General features: G+C 45.6%; 1 pseudogene; it reads left to right on the top strand.

The window, feature by feature from the left end:
- The first annotated feature begins 2,609 nt into the window (after nucleotides 1-2,609).
- On the top strand, nucleotides 2,610-2,874 carry LOC117086307 (annotated as a pseudogene).
- Nucleotides 2,875-8,867: the final 5,993 nt, after the last annotated feature.

Below are 8,867 nucleotides of genomic sequence, written 5' to 3'. Positions count from 1 at the left end.
TACCTAGCTCTCTAAGGATTCCACTAAAGCTATCTCACTAGACTTCGAGGGAGAAGGAAGCATGCCTATTGTCTTAGTTCATTTTCTGTTGCATTTTAATACCTGAAACCGGGTAATTTATAAGAAAATAAATTTATTTCTTACAACCATGGAGGCTGGGAAGTCCCAGGTTGAGGAGACACATCTGGTGACGGCCTTCTTGCCACTGGGGACTCTGTAGAGTCCCAAGGTGGCACAGGTCATCACAAAGTGAGGGGGTGAGCATGATAGCTCAGGTCTCCTTATGTTCTTATGAAGTTCTTATGAAGTTCTATACCCACGATAACCCATTGATCCATTCATTCATGTATGGATTAATCCATTTGTGAGTGCAGTCTTCATGACCCAATCACCTCGTATTTATTTATGTATTTATTTATTTATTTTGAGATGATGTTTTGCTCTGTTGCCTGGGCTGGAGTGCAGTGGTAAAATCTTGGCTCACTGCAACCTCTGATTCTGGAGTTCAAACAATTCTCCTGCCTCAGCCTCTTGAGTAGCTGAAACTACAGGCACCTGCCACCATGGCTGGTTAATTTTTGTATTTTTAGTAGAGATGGGTTTTTACCATGTTGGCCAGGCTGGTCTTGATCTCCTAAACTTGTGATCTGCCTGCCTCGGCCTCTCAAAATGCTGGAATTACAGGTGTGAGCCACCACGCCCAGCCTCAATCACCTCTTAAAGGCCTCACCTCTTAACACTGTTGCATTGGGGACTAGATTTTCACCTGAGTTTTGGAGGGGACAGATATTCCAATCATAGTACCCATCTTGGACTGGCCCTCAGATGAAAACATATGGAGGGGTGGGGAGCAGGAGGTTAGTGATCACAGTCAACATTCCTCAGCTTAGCTTGGGCCACCAACGGCCAGGCCTGCTTCTGCCCACACTTCTTGCTTTGTCTAAAAATACCTCTTGATAATGTTTTCCATCCACCACATACTGAGTCTTAATCCTTCCGTTCCTTTTTTCCTTGGGGCATAAGAATGAGAGTGATAGGAAGATCAAAGAAGTGTTATAAAATAAGCTTGGTAATATTAAAATTTCAACCCATTTCCTGCTTGCCCCCCAAAATACTCGCCAGTGGCACTTGCAGCCACAGTGTTTACCCTGAGATAATTTTGCCACAAAAGATCTCGCTTTCTTTTTTTTTTTTTTTTTGAGACAGAGTCTTGTTCTGTCACCCAGGCTGGAGTGCAGTGGCTCGATCTCCACTCACTGCAACCTCCGCCTCCCAGGTTCAAGCAATTCTCTGCCTCAGCCTACCGAGTAGCTGGGATTACAAGCACCTGTCACCACGCCCGGCTAATTTTTTGTATTTTTAGTAGAGATGGAGTTTCACCATTTTGGCCAGGCTGGTCTTGAACTCCTGACCTTGTGATCCACCCGCCTCGGCCTTCCAAAATGCTGTGATTGCAGGAGTGAGCCACCGCACCTGGCGCTTTTTGAAATCATTTTTGCATTGCTCTATTATATAGACTTTGGAAACAAAAGCCATCATTCTACTTAGAGCCTTCTGTTTTCAGTAGTGGTATTTCCATTGACAAAATATAGTCATTCTCAATCACTGAAAATGTGAAATCCTAGAAAACAAAACATTCCTACGCATGATGTTAGCATTGTTCTTGAATACTTGTTGGCCACAGATTCATTTGATGAATCTGATTTTTCAAAAAAAAAGACTATTCTGATGATTCAGAGGATTCTGATGCTAGCTATGTTTAGAAAGAACTCCAGGAACAGTTTTTATATCTTCTTATTACATTGAAAATCAGTCAGATTTGCTTCAGCCTCCGAGAGTGTGTTTATGTAAAATTAAATGAGCGCTGCCAGTGAGCTGCACTTTTTGTTATCTAAACGGGAAAAGAAGTAGAGTTTATTTGAGCAGGCAAGGATGAATCAGGCAGGGGCATGAAGGTGAGGCTTTTATAGGGTGAATGAAGAGGCAGAGCAAAGAAACTCTGTGATTGGTTCAAGTTTGAGCCATTGCTTTACTTGGCCTATCCCAGTAGGAGGTTAATGGGAAGACAACCAATGCCCAGGTAGCCTCCGGTGCTGGGCTGAGTTTAAGCTTCCTTTTCCTTTAAATTCGGAGTTAAGTTTCCCTTTGCTTATGTAGGATTCCAGGCTAATGGCCTGTCATTTAATTATTTTAACAGAAGGAACAAGATTTTCTCACTATTTTCATACAGAATGTTGGGGGACCAGGGGCAGGAACAGGGCCAGAAGTGGACACAATTTTCTAACCAAATTTTCCCATTAGTGGCCGGGCCTGGGGGCTCACGCCTGTGATTCCAGCCCATTGGGAGGTCCAGGTGGGCGGATCACACGGGGCCAGGAGTTCGAGACCAGCCTGGCCAACATGGTGAAACCTCGTCTCCACTAAAAATACAAAAAAATTAGCTGGGCGTGGTGGCGGGCACCTGTAGTCCCACTCGTCAGGAGGCTGAGACAGGAGAATCACTTGAACCTGGGAGGTAGAGGTTGCCATGAGCTGAAATTGTGCCACTGCACTCCAGCCTGGGCAACAGAGCAAGACTCTGTCTCAGAAAAAAAAAAAAAAGTCTAAAGATGGCAGCCTTAGCAGGGACAGGTGCCATGGCGCTGCATAGAAGTATCAGTCGGCCAGTTGTTTTTGTGAGAAAAATTCCTTGGACCACAGCGTCAAGACAAGGAGACTGGCTTTCACAGAGGTTTGGGTTGGGTTCAGTTTTCTTCAGAACTTCAGAATGCACTACAGCAGGAAAATCATATTATAGGTGGAGTAAAGCTCCAGGTTTAAGCTCAAAGGCCAAAAGTTTTGCAAACATCTGATGAGGAAGAGAAAAATTTTTAAGACCGTTTCAGGCTATTAAATAAAGTTAACATAACTGAGAAAAACAACAAACGAACAAACAAATGTCTTCATTGGCTACCAGGGATGATAAACTCCAAAGGAAAGTGTGACAGCTTCTTCCCTCCACCAGCTAACCTCAAGGTTCTCACCTGGTTCCAAGGCGGCCTGCAGTGATAACCTCATTCCCTTTCCCCACAGTCGTGGATATTTGGGAAGTGACCTTCCTGCCTTGACACACAACGTGTCCCACAAATACTTCATGCAGTTGTGAAATGCAAGGACCAGGTCACTCCCGAGGACAAGGAAGCTGGGGCTTAATGATTTTCAGTAAGACTGAGTCTCTGAGTCTCTGACCTTTTCCTTTTTTTTTTTTTTCTTTTGAGACAGAGTCTCACTTTGTCGCCCAGGCTGGAGCGCAGTGGCGTGATCTCGGCTCACTCCAACCTCTGCTTCCTGGGTTCAAGTGATTCTCTTCCTCAGCCTCCCGAGTAGCTGGGATTACAGGCCCATGCCATCATACGTGGCTAATTTTTGTATTTTTAGTAGAGACAGGGTTTCACCATGTTGGCCAGGCTGGTCTGGAACTCCTGACCTCAAGGGATACATGTGCCTCGGTCTCCCAAAGTTCTGAGATTACAGGCATGAGCCACCGCACCTGGCCTGGCCTTTACTCTTATATCTGGGTGGCTCTGCAGCCTTTCTCTAAGTCCTTCCTTCCAGACACCTTGATCCTTCAACTCCCATGCGTCTGTCCTGCTTTAATAACTGTGATTACTGTGAGGTCAGTGAATCCCAAGGCAGCACAATTCAGTGGTCCGAGGGGTGGGCTGTGGATCTTAATCCTCTAATCTTGGGACCCTCAGCTATGTCCCTGGAAGCTTCTGCATCTCTCTCTCTACTAAATGGAGATAAATAACTCCTATTTCTCAGGCTATATGATGAGTCAGTGAGGTGATGAATGGAGAAGGCCTATGTAGGGCTGGGTGCAGTGGCTCACACCTGTAATCTCAGCACTTTGGGAGGCTAAGGGGAGAGGACTGCTTGGGCCTAGGAGTTGGAGACTACAGTGAGCCATGATCATGCCACGACACTCCAGCCTGAGTGACAAGAGGGATACCGACTCTGAAAAAATATATATTTTTTTTTTAAAAAAGAAAATGCCTCCAAAATAATGAGGATTATATAAGAAAAAAGAAAGAAAATGCCTATTTAGGGAAGTCACCTGCAGTTCCTATTATGATTTTTTTTGTTTGTTTTTTATTTTATGAGACAGAGTCTTGCTCTGTTGCCCAGGCTAGAGTGCAGTGGCAATCTTGGCTCACTGCAACCTTCGCTTCCCAAGCTCACACGATCCTCGTGTCTTAGCCTCCTGAGTAGCCGAGATTACAGGCATGCACCACCATGCCTGTCTAATTTTTGTGTTTTTAGTAGAGGTGAGGTTTCTCCATGTTGACCAGGCTGGTCCTGAACTCCTCAAGTGATGCGCCTTTCTCAGCCTCCCAAAGTATTGGGATTACAGGCATGAGCCGCTGCGCCCGACCTTACTAGGATGTTAGAGTGGGACCTTCAACCACCCAGAGCATCCACGGCTGTCACATCTGGGCCTCCATGGCATCTGATTGTCAAGTCTGGGAGGAGAAACAGAGCATGCTGAGCTCTGGAGCTCACCCGCCCATGGGTCAGCTGGGGAACCTCATGACAGGCTCCATTCTCGTGGGAAAGTCCTGTAGATTCACCTCTGCCTGAGCCTGGGTGAGAAAATTGGTTTAATTCAAAGGTAAAGTGTTAATAAGTTCCCCTGTCCCCACCTCCTGGCAATTCTAAATGCCACATCTTACAATTACCTTCCTTAATAAATAATAAAATGAATATTTTCATCTCCATCATTCTGTCCTGTGTGTCTTATTTTTCAATTGATTCTAAATTCTGTAAGGTGGCCAGGTGTGGTGGCTCACTCCTATAATCCCAGCACTTTGGGAGGCTGAGGCAGGTGAACCACTTGAGGTCAGGAGTTTGAGACCAGCCTGGCCAACACGGTGAAATCCCGTCTCTACTAAAAATACAAAAAAAAAAAAAGAAGCCAGGCATGGTGGTGCATGCCTGTAATCCCAGCTACTTGAGAGGCCGAGGTATGAGAATCACTGGAACCTGGGAGGCGGAGGTTGCACTGAGCTGAGGTGGCCCCACTGTACTCCAGTAGAGCAAGGCTCGGCCTCAAAAAATAAATAAGTAAATAAATAAAATAAATAAATAATAAATAAATAAATTCTGTAAGGGAAGAAAGGGGTGTTATTTACTGACTTCCTAAGACTCCAACGAGGTGAAAAATGCAAAACTACAATCTCAGCACCAACAGGCAGGTTCCAGAGTCCCTGTGGGTCCTAGGTAATTAACCTGAGCCAAATGAGAAGGCATGATTTTACTTCACGGCAGCATTACTTATACTGTCCTCACAGGCCACATGTTAACCAGGGCCTGCAGAGGATGATTCACTCTGCTAATACGGCACACCAACGACTTGAAGCTGAAGCTAGTGATTTATTTTTAACTAAAAAGGATATTTTTTAGGCCAGGCATGGTGGCTCACACCTGTAATCCCAGCACTTTGAGAGGCTAAGGTGGGTGGATCACTTGAGGTCAGAAGATCAAGACCAGCCTGGCCAACACAGTGAAACCCCGTCTCTACTAAAAATACAAAAATTAGCTTAATGTGGTGCTGTGTGCCCGTAACCCCAGCTACCCAGGAGACTGAGGCAGGAGAATCACTTGAACCTGGGAGGCAGAGGTTGTAGTGAGCCAAGATCATACCATTGTATTCCAGCCTGGGAGACAAGAGCAAAATTCCGTCTCAAAAAAAAAAAAAAAATTTGTTTTTAGAGACAGAGTCTTGCTCTGTTGCCCAGGCTGCTGTGCAGTGGCGCCATCATAGACCACTGCAGCCTCCAACTCCTGGGCTTTAGTGATCCTCTTGCCTCAGCCTTCCAAGTAGCTGGGACTACAGGCATCCACCATCATAGCTGGCTAATTTTTAAAAATTATTATTATTGTTGTTATTGTGAGACACGGTTTCATTCTGTCACCCAGTGGCACGATTTTTGGCTCACTACAACTTCTGCCTCCCAGGTTCAAACAATTCTCATGCCTCAGTCTCCTCAGTAGCCTCCTGAGGAGCTACTGAGGGACTACAGGTGCCCCCCACCATGCCCAGCTAATTTTTGTATTTTAGTAGAGACAGTATTTCACCATGTTGGACAGGCTGGTCTCGAGTTCCTGACCTCAAGTGATCCACCCACCTCGGTCTCCCAAAGTGCTGGGATTACAGGCACAAGCCACCGCGCCTGGCCTAAACAATTTTTTGTAGTGACAGGGTCTCACTTTGTTGCCCAGGCTGGTGTTGAACTCCTGGGCTCAAGTGATTTTGCCACCTCAGCCTCCCAAAGCACTGGGATTGCGAGGTTGAGTCATTGTGCCTGGCCTGAAGCTAATGATCAAATGATGTACCCTGGTGAACCTGTGTCACCATGCCAGGCAAGAGACAGGAGGTTTCTTCTCTAAAGGAATTAACCAAAGGAGCCACAGTAAGAAACACAAAGGGTGGGTGATGAGCTGCAGGAAATACAGCAGACTGAAGCCACAGTCTACACTTCAGTGTTGAATTCTGTATCCGTTATCTTGTGCTGTATAACAAACAACTTCAAAATTGTAACGTCTTAAAAATAATCACCACTTTATTTGGTTACTCCATGGTCAGCAATCAGGGATGGGCTTTTCTGGGCTGTTCTGCTGACCCCACCCGTCAGGCAGGATGCTGGCTGGATGCTCTATGGTGGCTTCATTTGCATGTCTGGTGACAGTGCTGACTGGATGCTGGGCCTGTCTCTGCTCCTTTTCTCTTGTCCACAAGATTCTAGAAGATAATGGAGCAATACTTTCCTTATGCCAAGGCAGTGGTTTTCAAACTATTGATCAATCTTGGGGCAAAAATACATTTTCACACACACGTGGACTCAATGCATAGACTCAAACATTTTATTTTCTCTGTATCCTTTCTTGGGTATGAAAGAAAGAGAGAGAAAGAAAAAAGGAGGGAGAGAGAGAGGGAGGAAGTGCAGAAGGTGAGGGAAAGAAAGAGAGACAGAGAGAGGGAGGAAGGGGAGAGGGGGTGAGGGAAGGGGAAGAGAGAGGGTAGGGAAGAAGCCAAAAGGTTGTCAGATGATTGAAAGCAACTGGGGAAGATTATTTATAGGTAGATGACAGCACTGATGAAAACAAAGAAAGAAAATGTTGATGCACTGTTTAGTTCTGCAGTTTATCACACCTATATAGTAATAATTTTGTAAATATTAACTACTGGTTGGGAGAAGGAGTCATTGATAGTGAGGGTGAGTGACATGAGAACTAAATTCTATCTGCTCCAAAACAGATCAATGGCTGCATTAAGAAAAAGCTACTATAATCATGTGATAACTGCAGAACAAAATACAGAAGAAAGCACTGAAAGAGCTGGAAAGGATGATTGCCCCTGGAGAGCCAGACAGGAGTACTGGACAGAATAGGGAGCAGAGCAAATGGCAATGTTGTTTCTTGTACATCTCTAGACATTTGATTTTTTTTCTGAGATGGAGTCTTGCTTTGTTGCCCAGGCTGGAGTGCAGTGACACGATCTCAGCTCGCTGCAACCTCTACCTCCCGGGTTCAAGCGATTCTCCTGCCTCAGCCTCCCAAGGAGCTGGGATTATAGGCACCTGCCACTCCTGGCTAATTTTTTGTATTTTTAATAGAGATAAGGTTTCACCATGTTGGCCAGGCTGGTCTCAAACTCCTGACCTCAACTGATCTGCCTGCCTTGGCCTCCCAAAGTGTTGGGATTATAGGCATGAGCCATTGCACCCGGCCAGACATATGTGATCTTCAATCTTGACAAATAATAATGCAAAAAACCCTTTTAAGGCCAGGCGCTGTGGCTTGCGCCTGTAATCCCAGCACTTTGGGAGGCCGAGGCAGGTGGATCACTTGAGGTCAGGAGTTCGAGACTATACTAAAAATACAAAAATTAGCCAGCCATGGTGGTGGGCACCTGCAGTCCCAGCTACTTGGGAGGCTCAGGCAGGAGAATCACTTGAACCCAGGAGGTGGAGGTTGCAGTGAGCCGAGATCATGCCACTGCACTCCAGCCTGGGTGATAGAGCAAGACTCTGACTCAAAAACAAAAACAAAACCTCGTTTAAAATAACACTCACCACTGCCGTTAGTTGGGACTAGAAAGTGAGTTTACAGCGCAACGATTTGTTCTGGAAATGCTGAGTGGTCCTTGGCTCCTGTCCCGTGGCTGCAGAGCCCAGTCCGAGGACTGCTCCTAGGCCATGTGGCATTTATTCAGCTCATCCTAATAATCCCAGGCCAGTGCTGGCCTCAGTTTCTTGGGTTGGTAGCAGCCTTCTTGACTTGGCATGTCACTTTGGAAATACTCAGAGGGAGAAAAATGCAAACAAGCGTGGGAAGTGTGTCTTGTACATCTGCCATGCATGTTCATCCCCTATATTTTGAGGCAGAGCCATATGCCAAGCACTTACAGTAAACCCACCCTGGCTAAATATTTACATATATTGCTTCATTTGCATAATCACAGGAAACCAAGTGTTACTGTCCCATATTCCAGATGAGGAAGTTGCTATTGAGACAGTAAATGACAGAGCTACGAGTGAAACCCAGCAACCTGAGTGATTCCAAGTCCAAATTCACTGTGCTCTGCAATCCGGATTAAGCCCTCAGTACAGCTGACCTACAAAGAGGTGTGACCTGCTTAGTCCTGTAAATGTTTCTTAAAGTCAACTCTTCCGTAACAAGTTATTTATTTATTTATTTAAGAGTTTAGCTCTTTTTGCCCAGGCTGAAGTGCAGCTGCACGATCTTGGTTCACTGCAACCTCCTATTCCCAGGTTCAAGTGTTTCTCCTGCTTCACCCTAATGAGTAGCTGGGATTACAGGCACCC

Source organism: Trachypithecus francoisi, unplaced genomic scaffold, assembly GCF_009764315.1.
Source record: "Trachypithecus francoisi isolate TF-2019V2 unplaced genomic scaffold, Tfra_2.0 Lachesis_group1, whole genome shotgun sequence".
Taxonomy (NCBI): Eukaryota; Metazoa; Chordata; class Mammalia; order Primates; family Cercopithecidae; genus Trachypithecus; species Trachypithecus francoisi.
The sequence above is the reverse complement of the archived record's forward strand: the minus strand, read 5'-3'. Positions and strand labels throughout refer to the sequence as shown.